This window comes from Schistocerca cancellata, unplaced genomic scaffold, assembly GCF_023864275.1.
Source record: "Schistocerca cancellata isolate TAMUIC-IGC-003103 unplaced genomic scaffold, iqSchCanc2.1 HiC_scaffold_581, whole genome shotgun sequence".
NCBI classification, from domain to species: Eukaryota; Metazoa; Arthropoda; class Insecta; order Orthoptera; family Acrididae; genus Schistocerca; species Schistocerca cancellata.
Window position 1 is genome coordinate 21917 of NW_026046593.1, and position 22170 is coordinate 44086.

The 22170-nt window shown below is 54.2% G+C and overlaps 56 non-coding genes across 56 annotated transcripts; 44 read left to right on the forward strand and 12 right to left on the reverse strand.

Moving 5' to 3' along the window:
• Positions 1–26: 26 nt before the first annotated feature.
• Trnag-ucc (transfer RNA glycine (anticodon UCC)) lies at positions 27–98 on the reverse strand. Its single transcript has one exon. It is a non-coding gene; the product is annotated as a tRNA-Gly (tRNA).
• A 361-nt stretch (positions 99–459) lies between these two features.
• On the forward strand, positions 460–530 carry Trnag-gcc (transfer RNA glycine (anticodon GCC)). Its single transcript has one exon. It is a non-coding gene; the product is annotated as a tRNA-Gly (tRNA).
• A 160-nt stretch (positions 531–690) lies between these two features.
• Positions 691–763, forward strand: Trnam-cau (transfer RNA methionine (anticodon CAU)). Its single transcript has one exon. It is a non-coding gene; the product is annotated as a tRNA-Met (tRNA).
• A 305-nt stretch (positions 764–1068) lies between these two features.
• On the forward strand, positions 1069–1140 carry Trnae-uuc (transfer RNA glutamic acid (anticodon UUC)). The gene has a single exon. It is a non-coding gene; the product is annotated as a tRNA-Glu (tRNA).
• A 199-nt stretch (positions 1141–1339) lies between these two features.
• On the forward strand, positions 1340–1413 carry Trnai-aau (transfer RNA isoleucine (anticodon AAU)). The gene has a single exon. It is a non-coding gene; the product is annotated as a tRNA-Ile (tRNA).
• Positions 1414–1996: 583 nt separating this feature from the next.
• On the reverse strand, positions 1997–2068 carry Trnag-ucc (transfer RNA glycine (anticodon UCC)). Its single transcript has one exon. It is a non-coding gene; the product is annotated as a tRNA-Gly (tRNA).
• Positions 2069–2429: 361 nt separating this feature from the next.
• On the forward strand, positions 2430–2500 carry Trnag-gcc (transfer RNA glycine (anticodon GCC)). Its single transcript has one exon. It is a non-coding gene; the product is annotated as a tRNA-Gly (tRNA).
• A 160-nt stretch (positions 2501–2660) lies between these two features.
• Trnam-cau (transfer RNA methionine (anticodon CAU)) lies at positions 2661–2733 on the forward strand. Its single transcript has one exon. It is a non-coding gene; the product is annotated as a tRNA-Met (tRNA).
• A 305-nt stretch (positions 2734–3038) lies between these two features.
• Trnae-uuc (transfer RNA glutamic acid (anticodon UUC)) lies at positions 3039–3110 on the forward strand. Its single transcript has one exon. It is a non-coding gene; the product is annotated as a tRNA-Glu (tRNA).
• A 199-nt stretch (positions 3111–3309) lies between these two features.
• Trnai-aau (transfer RNA isoleucine (anticodon AAU)) lies at positions 3310–3383 on the forward strand. Its single transcript has one exon. It is a non-coding gene; the product is annotated as a tRNA-Ile (tRNA).
• A 583-nt stretch (positions 3384–3966) lies between these two features.
• Positions 3967–4038, reverse strand: Trnag-ucc (transfer RNA glycine (anticodon UCC)). Its single transcript has one exon. It is a non-coding gene; the product is annotated as a tRNA-Gly (tRNA).
• Positions 4039–4399: 361 nt separating this feature from the next.
• Trnag-gcc (transfer RNA glycine (anticodon GCC)) lies at positions 4400–4470 on the forward strand. The gene has a single exon. It is a non-coding gene; the product is annotated as a tRNA-Gly (tRNA).
• Positions 4471–4630: 160 nt separating this feature from the next.
• Positions 4631–4703, forward strand: Trnam-cau (transfer RNA methionine (anticodon CAU)). Its single transcript has one exon. It is a non-coding gene; the product is annotated as a tRNA-Met (tRNA).
• Positions 4704–5008: 305 nt separating this feature from the next.
• Trnae-uuc (transfer RNA glutamic acid (anticodon UUC)) lies at positions 5009–5080 on the forward strand. Its single transcript has one exon. It is a non-coding gene; the product is annotated as a tRNA-Glu (tRNA).
• A 199-nt stretch (positions 5081–5279) lies between these two features.
• Positions 5280–5353, forward strand: Trnai-aau (transfer RNA isoleucine (anticodon AAU)). The gene has a single exon. It is a non-coding gene; the product is annotated as a tRNA-Ile (tRNA).
• A 583-nt stretch (positions 5354–5936) lies between these two features.
• On the reverse strand, positions 5937–6008 carry Trnag-ucc (transfer RNA glycine (anticodon UCC)). The gene has a single exon. It is a non-coding gene; the product is annotated as a tRNA-Gly (tRNA).
• Positions 6009–6369: 361 nt separating this feature from the next.
• Positions 6370–6440, forward strand: Trnag-gcc (transfer RNA glycine (anticodon GCC)). Its single transcript has one exon. It is a non-coding gene; the product is annotated as a tRNA-Gly (tRNA).
• Positions 6441–6600: 160 nt separating this feature from the next.
• On the forward strand, positions 6601–6673 carry Trnam-cau (transfer RNA methionine (anticodon CAU)). Its single transcript has one exon. It is a non-coding gene; the product is annotated as a tRNA-Met (tRNA).
• A 305-nt stretch (positions 6674–6978) lies between these two features.
• Positions 6979–7050, forward strand: Trnae-uuc (transfer RNA glutamic acid (anticodon UUC)). Its single transcript has one exon. It is a non-coding gene; the product is annotated as a tRNA-Glu (tRNA).
• Positions 7051–7249: 199 nt separating this feature from the next.
• On the forward strand, positions 7250–7323 carry Trnai-aau (transfer RNA isoleucine (anticodon AAU)). Its single transcript has one exon. It is a non-coding gene; the product is annotated as a tRNA-Ile (tRNA).
• Positions 7324–7906: 583 nt separating this feature from the next.
• Positions 7907–7978, reverse strand: Trnag-ucc (transfer RNA glycine (anticodon UCC)). Its single transcript has one exon. It is a non-coding gene; the product is annotated as a tRNA-Gly (tRNA).
• A 361-nt stretch (positions 7979–8339) lies between these two features.
• Trnag-gcc (transfer RNA glycine (anticodon GCC)) lies at positions 8340–8410 on the forward strand. Its single transcript has one exon. It is a non-coding gene; the product is annotated as a tRNA-Gly (tRNA).
• Positions 8411–8570: 160 nt separating this feature from the next.
• Positions 8571–8643, forward strand: Trnam-cau (transfer RNA methionine (anticodon CAU)). Its single transcript has one exon. It is a non-coding gene; the product is annotated as a tRNA-Met (tRNA).
• A 305-nt stretch (positions 8644–8948) lies between these two features.
• On the forward strand, positions 8949–9020 carry Trnae-uuc (transfer RNA glutamic acid (anticodon UUC)). The gene has a single exon. It is a non-coding gene; the product is annotated as a tRNA-Glu (tRNA).
• A 199-nt stretch (positions 9021–9219) lies between these two features.
• On the forward strand, positions 9220–9293 carry Trnai-aau (transfer RNA isoleucine (anticodon AAU)). The gene has a single exon. It is a non-coding gene; the product is annotated as a tRNA-Ile (tRNA).
• Positions 9294–9876: 583 nt separating this feature from the next.
• On the reverse strand, positions 9877–9948 carry Trnag-ucc (transfer RNA glycine (anticodon UCC)). The gene has a single exon. It is a non-coding gene; the product is annotated as a tRNA-Gly (tRNA).
• A 361-nt stretch (positions 9949–10309) lies between these two features.
• On the forward strand, positions 10310–10380 carry Trnag-gcc (transfer RNA glycine (anticodon GCC)). The gene has a single exon. It is a non-coding gene; the product is annotated as a tRNA-Gly (tRNA).
• A 160-nt stretch (positions 10381–10540) lies between these two features.
• Positions 10541–10613, forward strand: Trnam-cau (transfer RNA methionine (anticodon CAU)). Its single transcript has one exon. It is a non-coding gene; the product is annotated as a tRNA-Met (tRNA).
• A 305-nt stretch (positions 10614–10918) lies between these two features.
• Positions 10919–10990, forward strand: Trnae-uuc (transfer RNA glutamic acid (anticodon UUC)). The gene has a single exon. It is a non-coding gene; the product is annotated as a tRNA-Glu (tRNA).
• A 199-nt stretch (positions 10991–11189) lies between these two features.
• On the forward strand, positions 11190–11263 carry Trnai-aau (transfer RNA isoleucine (anticodon AAU)). Its single transcript has one exon. It is a non-coding gene; the product is annotated as a tRNA-Ile (tRNA).
• A 583-nt stretch (positions 11264–11846) lies between these two features.
• On the reverse strand, positions 11847–11918 carry Trnag-ucc (transfer RNA glycine (anticodon UCC)). The gene has a single exon. It is a non-coding gene; the product is annotated as a tRNA-Gly (tRNA).
• A 361-nt stretch (positions 11919–12279) lies between these two features.
• Trnag-gcc (transfer RNA glycine (anticodon GCC)) lies at positions 12280–12350 on the forward strand. The gene has a single exon. It is a non-coding gene; the product is annotated as a tRNA-Gly (tRNA).
• A 160-nt stretch (positions 12351–12510) lies between these two features.
• On the forward strand, positions 12511–12583 carry Trnam-cau (transfer RNA methionine (anticodon CAU)). The gene has a single exon. It is a non-coding gene; the product is annotated as a tRNA-Met (tRNA).
• Positions 12584–12888: 305 nt separating this feature from the next.
• On the forward strand, positions 12889–12960 carry Trnae-uuc (transfer RNA glutamic acid (anticodon UUC)). Its single transcript has one exon. It is a non-coding gene; the product is annotated as a tRNA-Glu (tRNA).
• Positions 12961–13159: 199 nt separating this feature from the next.
• Positions 13160–13233, forward strand: Trnai-aau (transfer RNA isoleucine (anticodon AAU)). Its single transcript has one exon. It is a non-coding gene; the product is annotated as a tRNA-Ile (tRNA).
• A 583-nt stretch (positions 13234–13816) lies between these two features.
• On the reverse strand, positions 13817–13888 carry Trnag-ucc (transfer RNA glycine (anticodon UCC)). The gene has a single exon. It is a non-coding gene; the product is annotated as a tRNA-Gly (tRNA).
• Positions 13889–14239: 351 nt separating this feature from the next.
• Positions 14240–14310, forward strand: Trnag-gcc (transfer RNA glycine (anticodon GCC)). Its single transcript has one exon. It is a non-coding gene; the product is annotated as a tRNA-Gly (tRNA).
• A 160-nt stretch (positions 14311–14470) lies between these two features.
• Trnam-cau (transfer RNA methionine (anticodon CAU)) lies at positions 14471–14543 on the forward strand. The gene has a single exon. It is a non-coding gene; the product is annotated as a tRNA-Met (tRNA).
• A 305-nt stretch (positions 14544–14848) lies between these two features.
• Trnae-uuc (transfer RNA glutamic acid (anticodon UUC)) lies at positions 14849–14920 on the forward strand. Its single transcript has one exon. It is a non-coding gene; the product is annotated as a tRNA-Glu (tRNA).
• Positions 14921–15119: 199 nt separating this feature from the next.
• Positions 15120–15193, forward strand: Trnai-aau (transfer RNA isoleucine (anticodon AAU)). The gene has a single exon. It is a non-coding gene; the product is annotated as a tRNA-Ile (tRNA).
• A 583-nt stretch (positions 15194–15776) lies between these two features.
• Trnag-ucc (transfer RNA glycine (anticodon UCC)) lies at positions 15777–15848 on the reverse strand. Its single transcript has one exon. It is a non-coding gene; the product is annotated as a tRNA-Gly (tRNA).
• A 361-nt stretch (positions 15849–16209) lies between these two features.
• Positions 16210–16280, forward strand: Trnag-gcc (transfer RNA glycine (anticodon GCC)). The gene has a single exon. It is a non-coding gene; the product is annotated as a tRNA-Gly (tRNA).
• Positions 16281–16440: 160 nt separating this feature from the next.
• Trnam-cau (transfer RNA methionine (anticodon CAU)) lies at positions 16441–16513 on the forward strand. The gene has a single exon. It is a non-coding gene; the product is annotated as a tRNA-Met (tRNA).
• A 305-nt stretch (positions 16514–16818) lies between these two features.
• Positions 16819–16890, forward strand: Trnae-uuc (transfer RNA glutamic acid (anticodon UUC)). The gene has a single exon. It is a non-coding gene; the product is annotated as a tRNA-Glu (tRNA).
• A 199-nt stretch (positions 16891–17089) lies between these two features.
• On the forward strand, positions 17090–17163 carry Trnai-aau (transfer RNA isoleucine (anticodon AAU)). The gene has a single exon. It is a non-coding gene; the product is annotated as a tRNA-Ile (tRNA).
• Positions 17164–17746: 583 nt separating this feature from the next.
• On the reverse strand, positions 17747–17818 carry Trnag-ucc (transfer RNA glycine (anticodon UCC)). The gene has a single exon. It is a non-coding gene; the product is annotated as a tRNA-Gly (tRNA).
• Positions 17819–18179: 361 nt separating this feature from the next.
• Positions 18180–18250, forward strand: Trnag-gcc (transfer RNA glycine (anticodon GCC)). Its single transcript has one exon. It is a non-coding gene; the product is annotated as a tRNA-Gly (tRNA).
• A 160-nt stretch (positions 18251–18410) lies between these two features.
• On the forward strand, positions 18411–18483 carry Trnam-cau (transfer RNA methionine (anticodon CAU)). The gene has a single exon. It is a non-coding gene; the product is annotated as a tRNA-Met (tRNA).
• A 305-nt stretch (positions 18484–18788) lies between these two features.
• On the forward strand, positions 18789–18860 carry Trnae-uuc (transfer RNA glutamic acid (anticodon UUC)). Its single transcript has one exon. It is a non-coding gene; the product is annotated as a tRNA-Glu (tRNA).
• Positions 18861–19059: 199 nt separating this feature from the next.
• On the forward strand, positions 19060–19133 carry Trnai-aau (transfer RNA isoleucine (anticodon AAU)). Its single transcript has one exon. It is a non-coding gene; the product is annotated as a tRNA-Ile (tRNA).
• A 583-nt stretch (positions 19134–19716) lies between these two features.
• Positions 19717–19788, reverse strand: Trnag-ucc (transfer RNA glycine (anticodon UCC)). The gene has a single exon. It is a non-coding gene; the product is annotated as a tRNA-Gly (tRNA).
• A 361-nt stretch (positions 19789–20149) lies between these two features.
• On the forward strand, positions 20150–20220 carry Trnag-gcc (transfer RNA glycine (anticodon GCC)). The gene has a single exon. It is a non-coding gene; the product is annotated as a tRNA-Gly (tRNA).
• A 160-nt stretch (positions 20221–20380) lies between these two features.
• Trnam-cau (transfer RNA methionine (anticodon CAU)) lies at positions 20381–20453 on the forward strand. Its single transcript has one exon. It is a non-coding gene; the product is annotated as a tRNA-Met (tRNA).
• A 305-nt stretch (positions 20454–20758) lies between these two features.
• Trnae-uuc (transfer RNA glutamic acid (anticodon UUC)) lies at positions 20759–20829 on the forward strand. The gene has a single exon. It is a non-coding gene; the product is annotated as a tRNA-Glu (tRNA).
• Positions 20830–21028: 199 nt separating this feature from the next.
• Trnai-aau (transfer RNA isoleucine (anticodon AAU)) lies at positions 21029–21102 on the forward strand. The gene has a single exon. It is a non-coding gene; the product is annotated as a tRNA-Ile (tRNA).
• A 582-nt stretch (positions 21103–21684) lies between these two features.
• Trnag-ucc (transfer RNA glycine (anticodon UCC)) lies at positions 21685–21756 on the reverse strand. Its single transcript has one exon. It is a non-coding gene; the product is annotated as a tRNA-Gly (tRNA).
• Positions 21757–22170: the final 414 nt, after the last annotated feature.

The window sequence follows — 22170 nt, forward strand, 5'->3', positions numbered from 1 at the left end:
ACTCATACGCGAAATTAAAAGCCTGCTGCGGTGGCCGGGAATCGAACCCGGATCAACTGCTTGGAAGGCAACTATGCTGACCATTACACCACCACCGCACAAGCGAGCGCCCCGCCTCCGCGCTGTGTCGGCTTCCCGCCTGTCGGCAGCGGCCGAAGGTGATCGTACCTGGCAGGCGCATTTCGAGGTAGGCTAGGGGAGCACATCCAGACGCATTCGGACAGCGTATCCGCGCACATTTCGCATCCTTTGGCAAGAGTCGGCGCCGGCGACGCAACAGTACGCAGAGGACCGCGTTCTGGAGGCATTTTTAAGCAGTGCCGTGCAGTGCAGTGCAGTGCAGTGCAGGATTCAGCGTCTGCAGCGTCTTCTGCACAGAATGCTACGGCGCTTGACGGCAGCCCCACTTTCCCTTGAGACATCTGCTCGGGAAGCAGCGTGAAGTTAGCGCTGGCCCGAGCATCGGTGGTTCAGTGGTAGAATGCTCGCCTGCCACGCGGGCGGCCCGGGTTCGATTCCCGGCCGATGCATCATTTTGCTTTCCCGCGATAATGCTGCCGCAACACCGCAATCAACTGGGCCGGCAATGAACGTGTAGCAACAGAACACGTTATCCAGGAAGTACAGTGTTTCTACGTCTAATATTGGGTACGCAACTTACCCAGTTTCCAGGAGAAACGGTTCACCCGTGCCTCGGTAGCGCAGTAGGCAGCGCGTAAGTCTCATAATCTTAAGGTCGTGAGTTCGATCCTCACCCGGGGCATTTAATTTTCTGTGACTGATGGTGGTGCTGTTGCTAGGGCGCCAACGTATTTCTTGTTTGTTATCCACAACGTTTCAACGCTTCAGCGGGAAAATGTTTACTTCCTCTTATTGCTACTTACAGCTTCCCTTTTCCTCTTCTTCCAGCACAGCATGAAGCCAAAAGCATTGCTCTGCGACGTTTGAGGTGCGCGCCTTGCCAGTCAGTATGTGCAAAGATGCTCGCAAAGAGAGAAGGGCGCCGACGTGGCACTCGACACGAAATGCGACAAGCGACCGTACGAACGGTCCAATGGAACGGCCACATCCGGTGTGGTCTAGTGGCTAGGATACCTGGCTTTCACCCAGGAGGCCCGGGTTCGATTCCCGGTACCGGAACGTAATTTTTTTCCACACGAATCGTGACAAGTTTGAGCTGTCCGAGCGGCCGTTTCCCGTCCTGCTCGCAATATAGCTACTGTTTCGTGACCGTCAGCAGAATATAGACTAGGGAAGCAGACACACGACGACCATAGAAATGGTGTATGGCTTCATGCCAGCCGTTTCCAGTTTAGGGCTGAGCAACTGCATCTGCCGAGGCCCGTTAGCTCAGTTGGTTAGAGCGTCGTGCTAATAACGCGAAGGTCGCGGGTTCGATCCCCCCACGGGCCACTACTCTTTTACTACTACGAAAAGGCAGCGCCGATTTCAGCTGGCGAGTGTGATGACCAAAAGATCATCACCATGCGTGGAAGTTGACAGAGGATCCGAACCCGACTTGTCGGGAAGCGCTACAGCATTCACTCGGCAATGGGCATAATATTTTGAATACACTGGTTCTCAACCGATGAAGAGAAAATGAAAGAAAATGTCTGATTGCCGATGCGTAACAACTTTGGCCCTTGTCAGTACTTGGGCGGGTGAGCGCGTGGGAACACAGTGTACTATTGGCAGTTTTACTTCCTATTTTTCTTTTCGGAGCTACAGCCCGATTCGGTGAGGGAGACGCCACCGTGAAATGAAGGGGCGTGCTGTGTGTCCATCGCCTCGCCTCTCCTCCCCTCTCTCAGTCGTTTATCGTGCTTGTCGTTTTGATATAGGCCGATTTGAGAGCGTCAGCTCTCGCGTCAGCTGAGCAAAGTCGAGACAAGTCGAGACACACTAAGGGCTGGTATGCAGCGAGTAAGAGGGGGGAAAAAAACAATAATTTAAGAGCGCGCGGCAAAAGTACTCATACGCGAAATTAAAAGCCTGCTGCGGTGGCCGGGAATCGAACCCGGATCAACTGCTTGGAAGGCAACTATGCTGACCATTACACCACCACCGCACAAGCGAGCGCCCCGCCTCCGCGCTGTGTCGGCTTCCCGCCTGTCGGCAGCGGCCGAAGGTGATCGTACCTGGCAGGCGCATTTCGAGGTAGGCTAGGGGAGCACATCCAGACGCATTCGGACAGCGTATCCGCGCACATTTCGCATCCTTTGGCAAGAGTCGGCGCCGGCGACGCAACAGTACGCAGAGGACCGCGTTCTGGAGGCATTTTTAAGCAGTGCCGTGCAGTGCAGTGCAGTGCAGTGCAGGATTCAGCGTCTGCAGCGTCTTCTGCACAGAATGCTACGGCGCTTGACGGCAGCCCCACTTTCCCTTGAGACATCTGCTCGGGAAGCAGCGTCAAGTTACCGCTGGCCCGAGCATCGGTGGTTCAGTGGTAGAATGCTCGCCTGCCACGCGGGCGGCCCGGGTTCGATTCCCGGCCGATGCATCATTTTGCTTTCCCGCGATAATGCTGCCGCAACACCGCAATCAACTGGGCCGGCAATGAACGTGTAGCAACAGAACACGTTATCCAGGAAGTACAGTGTTTCTACGTCTAATATTGGGTACGCAACTTACCCAGTTTCCAGGAGAAACGGTTCACCCGTGCCTCGGTAGCGCAGTAGGCAGCGCGTAAGTCTCATAATCTTAAGGTCGTGAGTTCGATCCTCACCCGGGGCATTTAATTTTCTGTGACTGATGGTGGTGCTGTTGCTAGGGCGCCAACGTATTTCTTGTTTGTTATCCACAACGTTTCAACGCTTCAGCGGGAAAATGTTTACTTCCTCTTATTGCTACTTACAGCTTCCCTTTTCCTCTTCTTCCAGCACAGCATGAAGCCAAAAGCATTGCTCTGCGACGTTTGAGGTGCGCGCCTTGCCAGTCAGTATGTGCAAAGATGCTCGCAAAGAGAGAAGGGCGCCGACGTGGCACTCGACACGAAATGCGACAAGCGACCGTACGAACGGTCCAATGGAACGGCCACATCCGGTGTGGTCTAGTGGCTAGGATACCTGGCTTTCACCCAGGAGGCCCGGGTTCGATTCCCGGTACCGGAACGTAATTTTTTTCCACACGAATCGTGACAAGTTTGAGCTGTCCGAGCGGCCGTTTCCCGTCCTGCTCGCAATATAGCTACTGTTTCGTGACCGTCAGCAGAATATAGACTAGGGAAGCAGACACACGACGACCATAGAAATGGTGTATGGCTTCATGCCAGCCGTTTCCAGTTTAGGGCTGAGCAACTGCATCTGCCGAGGCCCGTTAGCTCAGTTGGTTAGAGCGTCGTGCTAATAACGCGAAGGTCGCGGGTTCGATCCCCCCACGGGCCACTACTCTTTTACTACTACGAAAAGGCAGCGCCGATTTCAGCTGGCGAGTGTGATGACCAAAAGATCATCACCATGCGTGGAAGTTGACAGAGGATCCGAACCCGACTTGTCGGGAAGCGCTACAGCATTCACTCGGCAATGGGCATAATATTTTGAATACACTGGTTCTCAACCGATGAAGAGAAAATGAAAGAAAATGTCTGATTGCCGATGCGTAACAACTTTGGCCCTTGTCAGTACTTGGGCGGGTGAGCGCGTGGGAACACAGTGTACTATTGGCAGTTTTACTTCCTATTTTTCTTTTCGGAGCTACAGCCCGATTCGGTGAGGGAGACGCCACCGTGAAATGAAGGGGCGTGCTGTGTGTCCATCGCCTCGCCTCTCCTCCCCTCTCTCAGTCGTTTATCGTGCTTGTCGTTTTGATATAGGCCGATTTGAGAGCGTCAGCTCTCGCGTCAGCTGAGCAAAGTCGAGACAAGTCGAGACACACTAAGGGCTGGTATGCAGCGAGTAAGAGGGGGGAAAAAAACAATAATTTAAGAGCGCGCGGCAAAAGTACTCATACGCGAAATTAAAAGCCTGCTGCGGTGGCCGGGAATCGAACCCGGATCAACTGCTTGGAAGGCAACTATGCTGACCATTACACCACCACCGCACAAGCGAGCGCCCCGCCTCCGCGCTGTGTCGGCTTCCCGCCTGTCGGCAGCGGCCGAAGGTGATCGTACCTGGCAGGCGCATTTCGAGGTAGGCTAGGGGAGCACATCCAGACGCATTCGGACAGCGTATCCGCGCACATTTCGCATCCTTTGGCAAGAGTCGGCGCCGGCGACGCAACAGTACGCAGAGGACCGCGTTCTGGAGGCATTTTTAAGCAGTGCCGTGCAGTGCAGTGCAGTGCAGTGCAGGATTCAGCGTCTGCAGCGTCTTCTGCACAGAATGCTACGGCGCTTGACGGCAGCCCCACTTTCCCTTGAGACATCTGCTCGGGAAGCAGCGTGAAGTTACCGCTGGCCCGAGCATCGGTGGTTCAGTGGTAGAATGCTCGCCTGCCACGCGGGCGGCCCGGGTTCGATTCCCGGCCGATGCATCATTTTGCTTTCCCGCGATAATGCTGCCGCAACACCGCAATCAACTGGGCCGGCAATGAACGTGTAGCAACAGAACACGTTATCCAGGAAGTACAGTGTTTCTACGTCTAATATTGGGTACGCAACTTACCCAGTTTCCAGGAGAAACGGTTCACCCGTGCCTCGGTAGCGCAGTAGGCAGCGCGTAAGTCTCATAATCTTAAGGTCGTGAGTTCGATCCTCACCCGGGGCATTTAATTTTCTGTGACTGATGGTGGTGCTGTTGCTAGGGCGCCAACGTATTTCTTGTTTGTTATCCACAACGTTTCAACGCTTCAGCGGGAAAATGTTTACTTCCTCTTATTGCTACTTACAGCTTCCCTTTTCCTCTTCTTCCAGCACAGCATGAAGCCAAAAGCATTGCTCTGCGACGTTTGAGGTGCGCGCCTTGCCAGTCAGTATGTGCAAAGATGCTCGCAAAGAGAGAAGGGCGCCGACGTGGCACTCGACACGAAATGCGACAAGCGACCGTACGAACGGTCCAATGGAACGGCCACATCCGGTGTGGTCTAGTGGCTAGGATACCTGGCTTTCACCCAGGAGGCCCGGGTTCGATTCCCGGTACCGGAACGTAATTTTTTTCCACACGAATCGTGACAAGTTTGAGCTGTCCGAGCGGCCGTTTCCCGTCCTGCTCGCAATATAGCTACTGTTTCGTGACCGTCAGCAGAATATAGACTAGGGAAGCAGACACACGACGACCATAGAAATGGTGTATGGCTTCATGCCAGCCGTTTCCAGTTTAGGGCTGAGCAACTGCATCTGCCGAGGCCCGTTAGCTCAGTTGGTTAGAGCGTCGTGCTAATAACGCGAAGGTCGCGGGTTCGATCCCCCCACGGGCCACTACTCTTTTACTACTACGAAAAGGCAGCGCCGATTTCAGCTGGCGAGTGTGATGACCAAAAGATCATCACCATGCGTGGAAGTTGACAGAGGATCCGAACCCGACTTGTCGGGAAGCGCTACAGCATTCACTCGGCAATGGGCATAATATTTTGAATACACTGGTTCTCAACCGATGAAGAGAAAATGAAAGAAAATGTCTGATTGCCGATGCGTAACAACTTTGGCCCTTGTCAGTACTTGGGCGGGTGAGCGCGTGGGAACACAGTGTACTATTGGCAGTTTTACTTCCTATTTTTCTTTTCGGAGCTACAGCCCGATTCGGTGAGGGAGACGCCACCGTGAAATGAAGGGGCGTGCTGTGTGTCCATCGCCTCGCCTCTCCTCCCCTCTCTCAGTCGTTTATCGTGCTTGTCGTTTTGATATAGGCCGATTTGAGAGCGTCAGCTCTCGCGTCAGCTGAGCAAAGTCGAGACAAGTCGAGACACACTAAGGGCTGGTATGCAGCGAGTAAGAGGGGGGAAAAAAACAATAATTTAAGAGCGCGCGGCAAAAGTACTCATACGCGAAATTAAAAGCCTGCTGCGGTGGCCGGGAATCGAACCCGGATCAACTGCTTGGAAGGCAACTATGCTGACCATTACACCACCACCGCACAAGCGAGCGCCCCGCCTCCGCGCTGTGTCGGCTTCCCGCCTGTCGGCAGCGGCCGAAGGTGATCGTACCTGGCAGGCGCATTTCGAGGTAGGCTAGGGGAGCACATCCAGACGCATTCGGACAGCGTATCCGCGCACATTTCGCATCCTTTGGCAAGAGTCGGCGCCGGCGACGCAACAGTACGCAGAGGACCGCGTTCTGGAGGCATTTTTAAGCAGTGCCGTGCAGTGCAGTGCAGTGCAGTGCAGGATTCAGCGTCTGCAGCGTCTTCTGCACAGAATGCTACGGCGCTTGACGGCAGCCCCACTTTCCCTTGAGACATCTGCTCGGGAAGCAGCGTGAAGTTACCGCTGGCCCGAGCATCGGTGGTTCAGTGGTAGAATGCTCGCCTGCCACGCGGGCGGCCCGGGTTCGATTCCCGGCCGATGCATCATTTTGCTTTCCCGCGATAATGCTGCCGCAACACCGCAATCAACTGGGCCGGCAATGAACGTGTAGCAACAGAACACGTTATCCAGGAAGTACAGTGTTTCTACGTCTAATATTGGGTACGCAACTTACCCAGTTTCCAGGAGAAACGGTTCACCCGTGCCTCGGTAGCGCAGTAGGCAGCGCGTAAGTCTCATAATCTTAAGGTCGTGAGTTCGATCCTCACCCGGGGCATTTAATTTTCTGTGACTGATGGTGGTGCTGTTGCTAGGGCGCCAACGTATTTCTTGTTTGTTATCCACAACGTTTCAACGCTTCAGCGGGAAAATGTTTACTTCCTCTTATTGCTACTTACAGCTTCCCTTTTCCTCTTCTTCCAGCACAGCATGAAGCCAAAAGCATTGCTCTGCGACGTTTGAGGTGCGCGCCTTGCCAGTCAGTATGTGCAAAGATGCTCGCAAAGAGAGAAGGGCGCCGACGTGGCACTCGACACGAAATGCGACAAGCGACCGTACGAACGGTCCAATGGAACGGCCACATCCGGTGTGGTCTAGTGGCTAGGATACCTGGCTTTCACCCAGGAGGCCCGGGTTCGATTCCCGGTACCGGAACGTAATTTTTTTCCACACGAATCGTGACAAGTTTGAGCTGTCCGAGCGGCCGTTTCCCGTCCTGCTCGCAATATAGCTACTGTTTCGTGACCGTCAGCAGAATATAGACTAGGGAAGCAGACACACGACGACCATAGAAATGGTGTATGGCTTCATGCCAGCCGTTTCCAGTTTAGGGCTGAGCAACTGCATCTGCCGAGGCCCGTTAGCTCAGTTGGTTAGAGCGTCGTGCTAATAACGCGAAGGTCGCGGGTTCGATCCCCCCACGGGCCACTACTCTTTTACTACTACGAAAAGGCAGCGCCGATTTCAGCTGGCGAGTGTGATGACCAAAAGATCATCACCATGCGTGGAAGTTGACAGAGGATCCGAACCCGACTTGTCGGGAAGCGCTACAGCATTCACTCGGCAATGGGCATAATATTTTGAATACACTGGTTCTCAACCGATGAAGAGAAAATGAAAGAAAATGTCTGATTGCCGATGCGTAACAACTTTGGCCCTTGTCAGTACTTGGGCGGGTGAGCGCGTGGGAACACAGTGTACTATTGGCAGTTTTACTTCCTATTTTTCTTTTCGGAGCTACAGCCCGATTCGGTGAGGGAGACGCCACCGTGAAATGAAGGGGCGTGCTGTGTGTCCATCGCCTCGCCTCTCCTCCCCTCTCTCAGTCGTTTATCGTGCTTGTCGTTTTGATATAGGCCGATTTGAGAGCGTCAGCTCTCGCGTCAGCTGAGCAAAGTCGAGACAAGTCGAGACACACTAAGGGCTGGTATGCAGCGAGTAAGAGGGGGGAAAAAAACAATAATTTAAGAGCGCGCGGCAAAAGTACTCATACGCGAAATTAAAAGCCTGCTGCGGTGGCCGGGAATCGAACCCGGATCAACTGCTTGGAAGGCAACTATGCTGACCATTACACCACCACCGCACAAGCGAGCGCCCCGCCTCCGCGCTGTGTCGGCTTCCCGCCTGTCGGCAGCGGCCGAAGGTGATCGTACCTGGCAGGCGCATTTCGAGGTAGGCTAGGGGAGCACATCCAGACGCATTCGGACAGCGTATCCGCGCACATTTCGCATCCTTTGGCAAGAGTCGGCGCCGGCGACGCAACAGTACGCAGAGGACCGCGTTCTGGAGGCATTTTTAAGCAGTGCCGTGCAGTGCAGTGCAGTGCAGTGCAGGATTCAGCGTCTGCAGCGTCTTCTGCACAGAATGCTACGGCGCTTGACGGCAGCCCCACTTTCCCTTGAGACATCTGCTCGGGAAGCAGCGTGAAGTTAGCGCTGGCCCGAGCATCGGTGGTTCAGTGGTAGAATGCTCGCCTGCCACGCGGGCGGCCCGGGTTCGATTCCCGGCCGATGCATCATTTTGCTTTCCCGCGATAATGCTGCCGCAACACCGCAATCAACTGGGCCGGCAATGAACGTGTAGCAACAGAACACGTTATCCAGGAAGTACAGTGTTTCTACGTCTAATATTGGGTACGCAACTTACCCAGTTTCCAGGAGAAACGGTTCACCCGTGCCTCGGTAGCGCAGTAGGCAGCGCGTAAGTCTCATAATCTTAAGGTCGTGAGTTCGATCCTCACCCGGGGCATTTAATTTTCTGTGACTGATGGTGGTGCTGTTGCTAGGGCGCCAACGTATTTCTTGTTTGTTATCCACAACGTTTCAACGCTTCAGCGGGAAAATGTTTACTTCCTCTTATTGCTACTTACAGCTTCCCTTTTCCTCTTCTTCCAGCACAGCATGAAGCCAAAAGCATTGCTCTGCGACGTTTGAGGTGCGCGCCTTGCCAGTCAGTATGTGCAAAGATGCTCGCAAAGAGAGAAGGGCGCCGACGTGGCACTCGACACGAAATGCGACAAGCGACCGTACGAACGGTCCAATGGAACGGCCACATCCGGTGTGGTCTAGTGGCTAGGATACCTGGCTTTCACCCAGGAGGCCCGGGTTCGATTCCCGGTACCGGAACGTAATTTTTTTCCACACGAATCGTGACAAGTTTGAGCTGTCCGAGCGGCCGTTTCCCGTCCTGCTCGCAATATAGCTACTGTTTCGTGACCGTCAGCAGAATATAGACTAGGGAAGCAGACACACGACGACCATAGAAATGGTGTATGGCTTCATGCCAGCCGTTTCCAGTTTAGGGCTGAGCAACTGCATCTGCCGAGGCCCGTTAGCTCAGTTGGTTAGAGCGTCGTGCTAATAACGCGAAGGTCGCGGGTTCGATCCCCCCACGGGCCACTACTCTTTTACTACTACGAAAAGGCAGCGCCGATTTCAGCTGGCGAGTGTGATGACCAAAAGATCATCACCATGCGTGGAAGTTGACAGAGGATCCGAACCCGACTTGTCGGGAAGCGCTACAGCATTCACTCGGCAATGGGCATAATATTTTGAATACACTGGTTCTCAACCGATGAAGAGAAAATGAAAGAAAATGTCTGATTGCCGATGCGTAACAACTTTGGCCCTTGTCAGTACTTGGGCGGGTGAGCGCGTGGGAACACAGTGTACTATTGGCAGTTTTACTTCCTATTTTTCTTTTCGGAGCTACAGCCCGATTCGGTGAGGGAGACGCCACCGTGAAATGAAGGGGCGTGCTGTGTGTCCATCGCCTCGCCTCTCCTCCCCTCTCTCAGTCGTTTATCGTGCTTGTCGTTTTGATATAGGCCGATTTGAGAGCGTCAGCTCTCGCGTCAGCTGAGCAAAGTCGAGACAAGTCGAGACACACTAAGGGCTGGTATGCAGCGAGTAAGAGGGGGGAAAAAAACAATAATTTAAGAGCGCGCGGCAAAAGTACTCATACGCGAAATTAAAAGCCTGCTGCGGTGGCCGGGAATCGAACCCGGATCAACTGCTTGGAAGGCAACTATGCTGACCATTACACCACCACCGCACAAGCGAGCGCCCCGCCTCCGCGCTGTGTCGGCTTCCCGCCTGTCGGCAGCGGCCGAAGGTGATCGTACCTGGCAGGCGCATTTCGAGGTAGGCTAGGGGAGCACATCCAGACGCATTCGGACAGCGTATCCGCGCACATTTCGCATCCTTTGGCAAGAGTCGGCGCCGGCGACGCAACAGTACGCAGAGGACCGCGTTCTGGAGGCATTTTTAAGCAGTGCCGTGCAGTGCAGTGCAGTGCAGTGCAGGATTCAGCGTCTGCAGCGTCTTCTGCACAGAATGCTACGGCGCTTGACGGCAGCCCCACTTTCCCTTGAGACATCTGCTCGGGAAGCAGCGTCAAGTTACCGCTGGCCCGAGCATCGGTGGTTCAGTGGTAGAATGCTCGCCTGCCACGCGGGCGGCCCGGGTTCGATTCCCGGCCGATGCATCATTTTGCTTTCCCGCGATAATGCTGCCGCAACACCGCAATCAACTGGGCCGGCAATGAACGTGTAGCAACAGAACACGTTATCCAGGAAGTACAGTGTTTCTACGTCTAATATTGGGTACGCAACTTACCCAGTTTCCAGGAGAAACGGTTCACCCGTGCCTCGGTAGCGCAGTAGGCAGCGCGTAAGTCTCATAATCTTAAGGTCGTGAGTTCGATCCTCACCCGGGGCATTTAATTTTCTGTGACTGATGGTGGTGCTGTTGCTAGGGCGCCAACGTATTTCTTGTTTGTTATCCACAACGTTTCAACGCTTCAGCGGGAAAATGTTTACTTCCTCTTATTGCTACTTACAGCTTCCCTTTTCCTCTTCTTCCAGCACAGCATGAAGCCAAAAGCATTGCTCTGCGACGTTTGAGGTGCGCGCCTTGCCAGTCAGTATGTGCAAAGATGCTCGCAAAGAGAGAAGGGCGCCGACGTGGCACTCGACACGAAATGCGACAAGCGACCGTACGAACGGTCCAATGGAACGGCCACATCCGGTGTGGTCTAGTGGCTAGGATACCTGGCTTTCACCCAGGAGGCCCGGGTTCGATTCCCGGTACCGGAACGTAATTTTTTTCCACACGAATCGTGACAAGTTTGAGCTGTCCGAGCGGCCGTTTCCCGTCCTGCTCGCAATATAGCTACTGTTTCGTGACCGTCAGCAGAATATAGACTAGGGAAGCAGACACACGACGACCATAGAAATGGTGTATGGCTTCATGCCAGCCGTTTCCAGTTTAGGGCTGAGCAACTGCATCTGCCGAGGCCCGTTAGCTCAGTTGGTTAGAGCGTCGTGCTAATAACGCGAAGGTCGCGGGTTCGATCCCCCCACGGGCCACTACTCTTTTACTACTACGAAAAGGCAGCGCCGATTTCAGCTGGCGAGTGTGATGACCAAAAGATCATCACCATGCGTGGAAGTTGACAGAGGATCCGAACCCGACTTGTCGGGAAGCGCTACAGCATTCACTCGGCAATGGGCATAATATTTTGAATACACTGGTTCTCAACCGATGAAGAGAAAATGAAAGAAAATGCCTGATTGCCGATGCGTAACAACTTTGGCCCTTGTCAGTACTTGGGCGGGTGAGCGCGTGGGAACACAGTGTACTATTGGCAGTTTTACTTCCTATTTTTCTTTTCGGAGCTACAGCCCGATTCGGTGAGGGAGACGCCACCGTGAAATGAAGGGGCGTGCTGTGTGTCCATCGCCTCGCCTCTCCTCCCCTCTCTCAGTCGTTTATCGTGCTTGTCGTTTTGATATAGGCCGATTTGAGAGCGTCAGCTCTCGCGTCAGCTGAGCAAAGTCGAGACAAGTCGAGACACACTAAGGGCTGGTATGCAGCGAGTAAGAGGGGGGAAAAAAACAATAATTTAAGAGCGCGCGGCAAAAGTACTCATACGCGAAATTAAAAGCCTGCTGCGGTGGCCGGGAATCGAACCCGGATCAACTGCTTGGAAGGCAACTATGCTGACCATTACACCACCACCGCACAAGCGAGCGCCCCGCCTCCGCGCTGTGTCGGCTTCCCGCCTGTCGGCAGCGGCCGAAGGTGATCGTACCTGGCAGGCGCATTTCGAGGTAGGCTAGGGGAGCACATCCAGACGCATTCGGACAGCGTATCCGCGCACATTTCGCATCCTTTGGCAAGAGTCGGCGCCGGCGACGCAACAGTACGCAGAGGACCGCGTTCTGGAGGCATTTTTAAGCAGTGCCGTGCAGTGCAGTGCAGTGCAGTGCAGGATTCAGCGTCTGCAGCGTCTTCTGCACAGAATGCTACGGCGCTTGACGGCAGCCCCACTTTCCCTTGAGACATCTGCTCGGGAAGCAGCGTCAAGTTACCGCTGGCCCGAGCATCGGTGGTTCAGTGGTAGAATGCTCGCCTGCCACGCGGGCGGCCCGGGTTCGATTCCCGGCCGATGCATCATTTTGCTTTCCCGCGATAATGCTGCCGCAACACCGCAATCAACTGGGCCGGCAATGAACGTGTAGCAACAGAACACGTTATCCAGGAAGTACAGTGTTTCTACGTCTAATATTGGGTACGCAACTTACCCAGTTTCCAGGAGAAACGGTTCACCCGTGCCTCGGTAGCGCAGTAGGCAGCGCGTAAGTCTCATAATCTTAAGGTCGTGAGTTCGATCCTCACCCGGGGCATTTAATTTTCTGTGACTGATGGTGGTGCTGTTGCTAGGGCGCCAACGTATTTCTTGTTTGTTATCCACAACGTTTCAACGCTTCAGCGGGAAAATGTTTACTTCCTCTTATTGCTACTTACAGCTTCCCTTTTCCTCTTCTTCCAGCACAGCATGAAGCCAAAAGCATTGCTCTGCGACGTTTGAGGTGCGCGCCTTGCCAGTCAGTATGTGCAAAGATGCTCGCAAAGAGAGAAGGGCGCCGACGTGGCACTCGACACGAAATGCGACAAGCGACCGTACGAACGGTCCAATGGAACGGCCACATCCGGTGTGGTCTAGTGGCTAGGATACCTGGCTTTCACCCAGGAGGCCCGGGTTCGATTCCCGGTACCGGAACGTAATTTTTTTCCACACGAATCGTGACAAGTTTGAGCTGTCCGAGCGGCCGTTTCCCGTCCTGCTCGCAATATAGCTACTGTTTCGTGACCGTCAGCAGAATATAGACTAGGGAAGCAGACACACGACGACCATAGAAATGGTGTATGGCTTCATGCCAGCCGTTTCCAGTTTAGGGCTGAGCAACTGCATCTGCCGAGGCCCGTTAGCTCAGTTGGTTAGAGCGTCGTGCTAATAACGCGAAGGTCGCGGGTTCGATCCCCCCACGGGCCACTACTCTTTTACTACTACGAAAAGGCAGCGCCGATTTCAGCTGGCGAGTGTGATGACCAAAAGATCATCACCATGCGTGGAAGTTGACAGAGGATCCGAACCCGACTTGTCGGGAAGCGCTACAGCATTCACTCGGCAATGGGCATAATATTTTGAATACACTGGTTCTCAACCGATGAAGAGAAAATGAAAGAAAATGTCTGATTGCCGATGCGTAACAACTTTGGCCCTTGTCAGTACTTGGGCGGGTGAGCGCGTGGGAACACAGTGTACTATTGGCAGTTTTACTTCCTATTTTTCTTTTCGGAGCTACAGCCCGATTCGGTGAGGGAGACGCCACCGTGAAATGAAGGGGCGTGCTGTGTGTCCATCGCCTCGCCTCTCCTCCCCTCTCTCAGTCGTTTATCGTGCTTGTCGTTTTGATATAGGCCGATTTGAGAGCGTCAGCTCTCGCGTCAGCTGAGCAAAGTCGAGACAAGTCGAGACACACTAAGGGCTGGTATGCAGCGAGTAAGAGGGGGGAAAAAAACAATAATTTAAGAGCGCGCGGCAAAAGTACTCATACGCGAAATTAAAAGCCTGCTGCGGTGGCCGGGAATCGAACCCGGATCAACTGCTTGGAAGGCAACTATGCTGACCATTACACCACCACCGCACAAGCGAGCGCCCCGCCTCCGCGCTGTGTCGGCTTCCCGCCTGTCGGCAGCGGCCGAAGGTGATCGTACCTGGCAGGCGCATTTCGAGGTAGGCTAGGGGAGCACATCCAGACGCATTCGGACAGCGTATCCGCGCACATTTCGCATCCTTTGGCAAGAGTCGGCGCCGGCGACGCAACAGTACGCAGAGGACCGCGTTCTGGAGGCATTTTTAAGCAGTGCCGTGCAGTGCAGTGCAGGATTCAGCGTCTGCAGCGTCTTCTGCACAGAATGCTACGGCGCTTGACGGCAGCCCCACTTTCCCTTGAGACATCTGCTCGGGAAGCAGCGTCAAGTTACCGCTGGCCCGAGCATCGGTGGTTCAGTGGTAGAATGCTCGCCTGCCACGCGGGCGGCCCGGGTTCGATTCCCGGCCGATGCATCATTTTGCTTTCCCGCGATAATGCTGCCGCAACACCGCAATCAACTGGGCCGGCAATGAACGTGTAGCAACAGAACACGTTATCCAGGAAGTACAGTGTTTCTACGTCTAATATTGGGTACGCAACTTACCCAGTTTCCAGGAGAAACGGTTCACCCGTGCCTCGGTAGCGCAGTAGGCAGCGCGTAAGTCTCATAATCTTAAGGTCGTGAGTTCGATCCTCACCCGGGGCATTTAATTTTCTGTGACTGATGGTGGTGCTGTTGCTAGGGCGCCAACGTATTTCTTGTTTGTTATCCACAACGTTTCAACGCTTCAGCGGGAAAATGTTTACTTCCTCTTATTGCTACTTACAGCTTCCCTTTTCCTCTTCTTCCAGCACAGCATGAAGCCAAAAGCATTGCTCTGCGACGTTTGAGGTGCGCGCCTTGCCAGTCAGTATGTGCAAAGATGCTCGCAAAGAGAGAAGGGCGCCGACGTGGCACTCGACACGAAATGCGACAAGCGACCGTACGAACGGTCCAATGGAACGGCCACATCCGGTGTGGTCTAGTGGCTAGGATACCTGGCTTTCACCCAGGAGGCCCGGGTTCGATTCCCGGTACCGGAACGTAATTTTTTTCCACACGAATCGTGACAAGTTTGAGCTGTCCGAGCGGCCGTTTCCCGTCCTGCTCGCAATATAGCTACTGTTTCGTGACCGTCAGCAGAATATAGACTAGGGAAGCAGACACACGACGACCATAGAAATGGTGTATGGCTTCATGCCAGCCGTTTCCAGTTTAGGGCTGAGCAACTGCATCTGCCGAGGCCCGTTAGCTCAGTTGGTTAGAGCGTCGTGCTAATAACGCGAAGGTCGCGGGTTCGATCCCCCCACGGGCCACTACTCTTTTACTACTACGAAAAGGCAGCGCCGATTTCAGCTGGCGAGTGTGATGACCAAAAGATCATCACCATGCGTGGAAGTTGACAGAGGATCCGAACCCGACTTGTCGGGAAGCGCTACAGCATTCACTCGGCAATGGGCATAATATTTTGAATACACTGGTTCTCAACCGATGAAGAGAAAATGAAAGAAAATGTCTGATTGCCGATGCGTAACAACTTTGGCCCTTGTCAGTACTTGGGCGGGTGAGCGCGTGGGAACACAGTGTACTATTGGCAGTTTTACTTCCTATTTTTCTTTTCGGAGCTACAGCCCGATTCGGTGAGGGAGACGCCACCGTGAAATGAAGGGGCGTGCTGTGTGTCCATCGCCTCGCCTCTCCTCCCCTCTCTCAGTCGTTTATCGTGCTTGTCGTTTTGATATAGGCCGATTTGAGAGCGTCAGCTCTCGCGTCAGCTGAGCAAAGTCGAGACAAGTCGAGACACACTAAGGGCTGGTATGCAGCGAGTAAGAGGGGGGAAAAAAACAATAATTTAAGAGCGCGCGGCAAAAGTACTCATACGCGAAATTAAAAGCCTGCTGCGGTGGCCGGGAATCGAACCCGGATCAACTGCTTGGAAGGCAACTATGCTGACCATTACACCACCACCGCACAAGCGAGCGCCCCGCCTCCGCGCTGTGTCGGCTTCCCGCCTGTCGGCAGCGGCCGAAGGTGATCGTACCTGGCAGGCGCATTTCGAGGTAGGCTAGGGGAGCACATCCAGACGCATTCGGACAGCGTATCCGCGCACATTTCGCATCCTTTGGCAAGAGTCGGCGCCGGCGACGCAACAGTACGCAGAGGACCGCGTTCTGGAGGCATTTTTAAGCAGTGCCGTGCAGTGCAGTGCAGTGCAGTGCAGGATTCAGCGTCTGCAGCGTCTTCTGCACAGAATGCTACGGCGCTTGACGGCAGCCCCACTTTCCCTTGAGACATCTGCTCGGGAAGCAGCGTGAAGTTACCGCTGGCCCGAGCATCGGTGGTTCAGTGGTAGAATGCTCGCCTGCCACGCGGGCGGCCCGGGTTCGATTCCCGGCCGATGCATCATTTTGCTTTCCCGCGATAATGCTGCCGCAACACCGCAATCAACTGGGCCGGCAATGAACGTGTAGCAACAGAACACGTTATCCAGGAAGTACAGTGTTTCTACGTCTAATATTGGGTACGCAACTTACCCAGTTTCCAGGAGAAACGGTTCACCCGTGCCTCGGTAGCGCAGTAGGCAGCGCGTAAGTCTCATAATCTTAAGGTCGTGAGTTCGATCCTCACCCGGGGCATTTAATTTTCTGTGACTGATGGTGGTGCTGTTGCTAGGGCGCCAACGTATTTCTTGTTTGTTATCCACAACGTTTCAACGCTTCAGCGGGAAAATGTTTACTTCCTCTTATTGCTACTTACAGCTTCCCTTTTCCTCTTCTTCCAGCACAGCATGAAGCCAAAAGCATTGCTCTGCGACGTTTGAGGTGCGCGCCTTGCCAGTCAGTATGTGCAAAGATGCTCGCAAAGAGAGAAGGGCGCCGACGTGGCACTCGACACGAAATGCGACAAGCGACCGTACGAACGGTCCAATGGAACGGCCACATCCGGTGTGGTCTAGTGGCTAGGATACCTGGCTTTCACCCAGGAGGCCCGGGTTCGATTCCCGGTACCGGAACGTAATTTTTTTCCACACGAATCGTGACAAGTTTGAGCTGTCCGAGCGGCCGTTTCCCGTCCTGCTCGCAATATAGCTACTGTTTCGTGACCGTCAGCAGAATATAGACTAGGGAAGCAGACACACGACGACCATAGAAATGGTGTATGGCTTCATGCCAGCCGTTTCCAGTTTAGGGCTGAGCAACTGCATCTGCCGAGGCCCGTTAGCTCAGTTGGTTAGAGCGTCGTGCTAATAACGCGAAGGTCGCGGGTTCGATCCCCCCACGGGCCACTACTCTTTTACTACTACGAAAAGGCAGCGCCGATTTCAGCTGGCGAGTGTGATGACCAAAAGATCATCACCATGCGTGGAAGTTGACAGAGGATCCGAACCCGACTTGTCGGGAAGCGCTACAGCATTCACTCGGCAATGGGCATAATATTTTGAATACACTGGTTCTCAACCGATGAAGAGAAAATGAAAGAAAATGTCTGATTGCCGATGCGTAACAACTTTGGCCCTTGTCAGTACTTGGGCGGGTGAGCGCGTGGGAACACAGTGTACTATTGGCAGTTTTACTTCCTATTTTTCTTTTCGGAGCTACAGCCCGATTCGGTGAGGGAGACGCCACCGTGAAATGAAGGGGCGTGCTGTGTGTCCATCGCCTCGCCTCTCCTCCCCTCTCTCAGTCGTTTATCGTGCTTGTCGTTTTGATATAGGCCGATTTGAGAGCGTCAGCTCTCGCGTCAGCTGAGCAAAGTCGAGACAAGTCGAGACACACTAAGGGCTGGTATGCAGCGAGTAAGAGGGGGGAAAAAAACAATAATTTAAGAGCGCGCGGCAAAAGTACTCATACGCGAAATTAAAAGCCTGCTGCGGTGGCCGGGAATCGAACCCGGATCAACTGCTTGGAAGGCAACTATGCTGACCATTACACCACCACCGCACAAGCGAGCGCCCCGCCTCCGCGCTGTGTCGGCTTCCCGCCTGTCGGCAGCGGCCGAAGGTGATCGTACCTGGCAGGCGCATTTCGAGGTAGGCTAGGGGAGCACATCCAGACGCATTCGGACAGCGTATCCGCGCACATTTCGCATCCTTTGGCAAGAGTCGGCGCCGGCGACGCAACAGTACGCAGAGGACCGCGTTCTGGAGGCATTTTTAAGCAGTGCCGTGCAGTGCAGTGCAGTGCAGTGCAGGATTCAGCGTCTGCAGCGTCTTCTGCACAGAATGCTACGGCGCTTGACGGCAGCCCCACTTTCCCTTGAGACATCTGCTCGGGAAGCAGCGTGAAGTTACCGCTGGCCCGAGCATCGGTGGTTCAGTGGTAGAATGCTCGCCTGCCACGCGGGCGGCCCGGGTTCGATTCCCGGCCGATGCATCATTTTGCTTTCCCGCGATAATGCTGCCGCAACACCGCAATCAACTGGGCCGGCAATGAACGTGTAGCAACAGAACACGTTATCCAGGAAGTACAGTGTTTCTACGTCTAATATTGGGTACGCAACTTACCCAGTTTCCAGGAGAAACGGTTCACCCGTGCCTCGGTAGCGCAGTAGGCAGCGCGTAAGTCTCATAATCTTAAGGTCGTGAGTTCGATCCTCACCCGGGGCATTTAATTTTCTGTGACTGATGGTGGTGCTGTTGCTAGGGCGCCAACGTATTTCTTGTTTGTTATCCACAACGTTTCAACGCTTCAGCGGGAAAATGTTTACTTCCTCTTATTGCTACTTACAGCTTCCCTTTTCCTCTTCTTCCAGCACAGCATGAAGCCAAAAGCATTGCTCTGCGACGTTTGAGGTGCGCGCCTTGCCAGTCAGTATGTGCAAAGATGCTCGCAAAGAGAGAAGGGCGCCGACGTGGCACTCGACACGAAATGCGACAAGCGACCGTACGAACGGTCCAATGGAACGGCCACATCCGGTGTGGTCTAGTGGCTAGGATACCTGGCTTTCACCCAGGAGGCCCGGGTTCGATTCCCGGTACCGGAACGTAATTTTTTTCCACACGAATCGTGACAAGTTTGAGCTGTCCGAGCGGCCGTTTCCCGTCCTGCTCGCAATATAGCTACTGTTTCGTGACCGTCAGCAGAATATAGACTAGGGAAGCAGACACACGACGACCATAGAAATGGTGTATGGCTTCATGCCAGCCGTTTCCAGTTTAGGGCTGAGCAACTGCATCTGCCGAGGCCCGTTAGCTCAGTTGGTTAGAGCGTCGTGCTAATAACGCGAAGGTCGCGGGTTCGATCCCCCCACGGGCCACTACTCTTTTACTACTACGAAAAGGCAGCGCCGATTTCAGCTGGCGAGTGTGATGACCAAAAGATCATCACCATGCGTGGAAGTTGACAGAGGATCCGAACCCGACTTGTCGGGAAGCGCTACAGCATTCACTCGGCAATGGGCATAATATTTTGAATACACTGGTTCTCAACCGATGAAGAGAAAATGAAAGAAAATGTCTGATTGCCGATGCGTAACAACTTTGGCCCTTGTCAGTACTTGGGCGGGTGAGCGCGTGGGAACACAGTGTACTATTGGCAGTTTTACTTCCTATTTTTCTTTTCGGAGCTACAGCCCGATTCGGTGAGGGAGACGCCACCGTGAAATGAAGGGGCGTGCTGTGTGTCCATCGCCTCGCCTCTCCTCCCCTCTCTCAGTCGTTTATCGTGCTTGTCGTTTTGATATAGGCCGATTTGAGAGCGTCAGCTCTCGCGTCAGCTGAGCAAAGTCGAGACAAGTCGAGACACACTAAGGGCTGGTATGCAGCGAGTAAGAGGGGGGAAAAAAACAATAATTTAAGAGCGCGCGGCAAAAGTACTCATACGCGAAATTAAAAGCCTGCTGCGGTGGCCGGGAATCGAACCCGGATCAACTGCTTGGAAGGCAACTATGCTGACCATTACACCACCACCGCACAAGCGAGCGCCCCGCCTCCGCGCTGTGTCGGCTTCCCGCCTGTCGGCAGCGGCCGAAGGTGATCGTACCTGGCAGGCGCATTTCGAGGTAGGCTAGGGGAGCACATCCAGACGCATTCGGACAGCGTATCCGCGCACATTTCGCATCCTTTGGCAAGAGTCGGCGCCGGCGACGCAACAGTACGCAGAGGACCGCGTTCTGGAGGCATTTTTAAGCAGTGCCGTGCAGTGCAGTGCAGTGCAGTGCAGGATTCAGCGTCTGCAGCGTCTTCTGCACAGAATGCTACGGCGCTTGACGGCAGCCCCACTTTCCCTTGAGACATCTGCTCGGGAAGCAGCGTGAAGTTACCGCTGGCCCGAGCATCGGTGGTTCAGTGGTAGAATGCTCGCCTGCCACGCGGGCGGCCCGGGTTCGATTCCCGGCCGATGCATCATTTTGCTTTCCCGCGATAATGCTGCCGCAACACCGCAATCAACTGGGCCGGCAATGAACGTGTAGCAACAGAACACGTTATCCAGGAAGTACAGTGTTTCTACGTCTAATATTGGGTACGCAACTTACCCAGTTTCCAGGAGAAACGGTTCACCCGTGCCTCGGTAGCGCAGTAGGCAGCGCGTAAGTCTCATAATCTTAAGGTCGTGAGTTCGATCCTCACCCGGGGCATTTAATTTTCTGTGACTGATGGTGGTGCTGTTGCTAGGGCGCCAACGTATTTCTTGTTTGTTATCCACAACGTTTCAACGCTTCAGCGGGAAAATGTTTACTTCCTCTTATTGCTACTTACAGCTTCCCTTTTCCTCTTCTTCCAGCACAGCATGAAGCCAAAAGCATTGCTCTGCGACGTTTGAGGTGCGCGCCTTGCCAGTCAGTATGTGCAAAGATGCTCGCAAAGAGAGAAGGGCGCCGACGTGGCACTCGACACGAAATGCGACAAGCGACCGTACGAACGGTCCAATGGAACGGCCACATCCGTGTGGTCTAGTGGCTAGGATACCTGGCTTTCACCCAGGAGGCCCGGGTTCGATTCCCGGTACCGGAACGTAATTTTTTTCCACACGAATCGTGACAAGTTTGAGCTGTCCGAGCGGCCGTTTCCCGTCCTGCTCGCAATATAGCTACTGTTTCGTGACCGTCAGCAGAATATAGACTAGGGAAGCAGACACACGACGACCATAGAAATGGTGTATGGCTTCATGCCAGCCGTTTCCAGTTTAGGGCTGAGCAACTGCATCTGCCGAGGCCCGTTAGCTCAGTTGGTTAGAGCGTCGTGCTAATAACGCGAAGGTCGCGGGTTCGATCCCCCCACGGGCCACTACTCTTTTACTACTACGAAAAGGCAGCGCCGATTTCAGCTGGCGAGTGTGATGACCAAAAGATCATCACCATGCGTGGAAGTTGACAGAGGATCCGAACCCGACTTGTCGGGAAGCGCTACAGCATTCACTCGGCAATGGGCATAATATTTTGAATACACTGGTTCTCAACCGATGAAGAGAAAATGAAAGAAAATGTCTGATTGCCGATGCGTAACAACTTTGGCCCTTGTCAGTACTTGGGCGGGTGAGCGCGTGGGAACACAGTGTACTATTGGCAGTTTTACTTCCTATTTTTCTTTTCGGAGCTACAGCCCGATTCGGTGAGGGAGACGCCACCGTGAAATGAAGGGGCGTGCTGTGTGTCCATCGCCTCGCCTCTCCTCCCCTCTCTCAGTCGTTTATCGTGCTTGTCGTTTTGATATAGGCCGATTTGAGAGCGTCAGCTCTCGCGTCAGCTGAGCAAAGTCGAGACAAGTCGAGACACACTAAGGGCTGGTATGCAGCGAGTAAGAGGGGGAAAAAAACAATAATTTAAGAGCGCGCGGCAAAAGTACTCATACGCGAAATTAAAAGCCTGCTGCGGTGGCCGGGAATCGAACCCGGATCAACTGCTTGGAAGGCAACTATGCTGACCATTACACCACCACCGCACAAGCGAGCGCCCCGCCTCCGCGCTGTGTCGGCTTCCCGCCTGTCGGCAGCGGCCGAAGGTGATCGTACCTGGCAGGCGCATTTCGAGGTAGGCTAGGGGAGCACATCCAGACGCATTCGGACAGCGTATCCGCGCACATTTCGCATCCTTTGGCAAGAGTCGGCGCCGGCGACGCAACAGTACGCAGAGGACCGCGTTCTGGAGGCATTTTTAAGCAGTGCCGTGCAGTGCAGTGCAGTGCAGTGCAGGATTCAGCGTCTGCAGCGTCTTCTGCACAGAATGCTACGGCGCTTGACGGCAGCCCCACTTTCCCTTGAGACATCTGCTCGGGAAGCAGCGTGAAGTTACCGCTGGCCCGAGCATCGGTGGTTCAGTGGTAGAATGCTCGCCTGCCACGCGGGCGGCCCGGGTT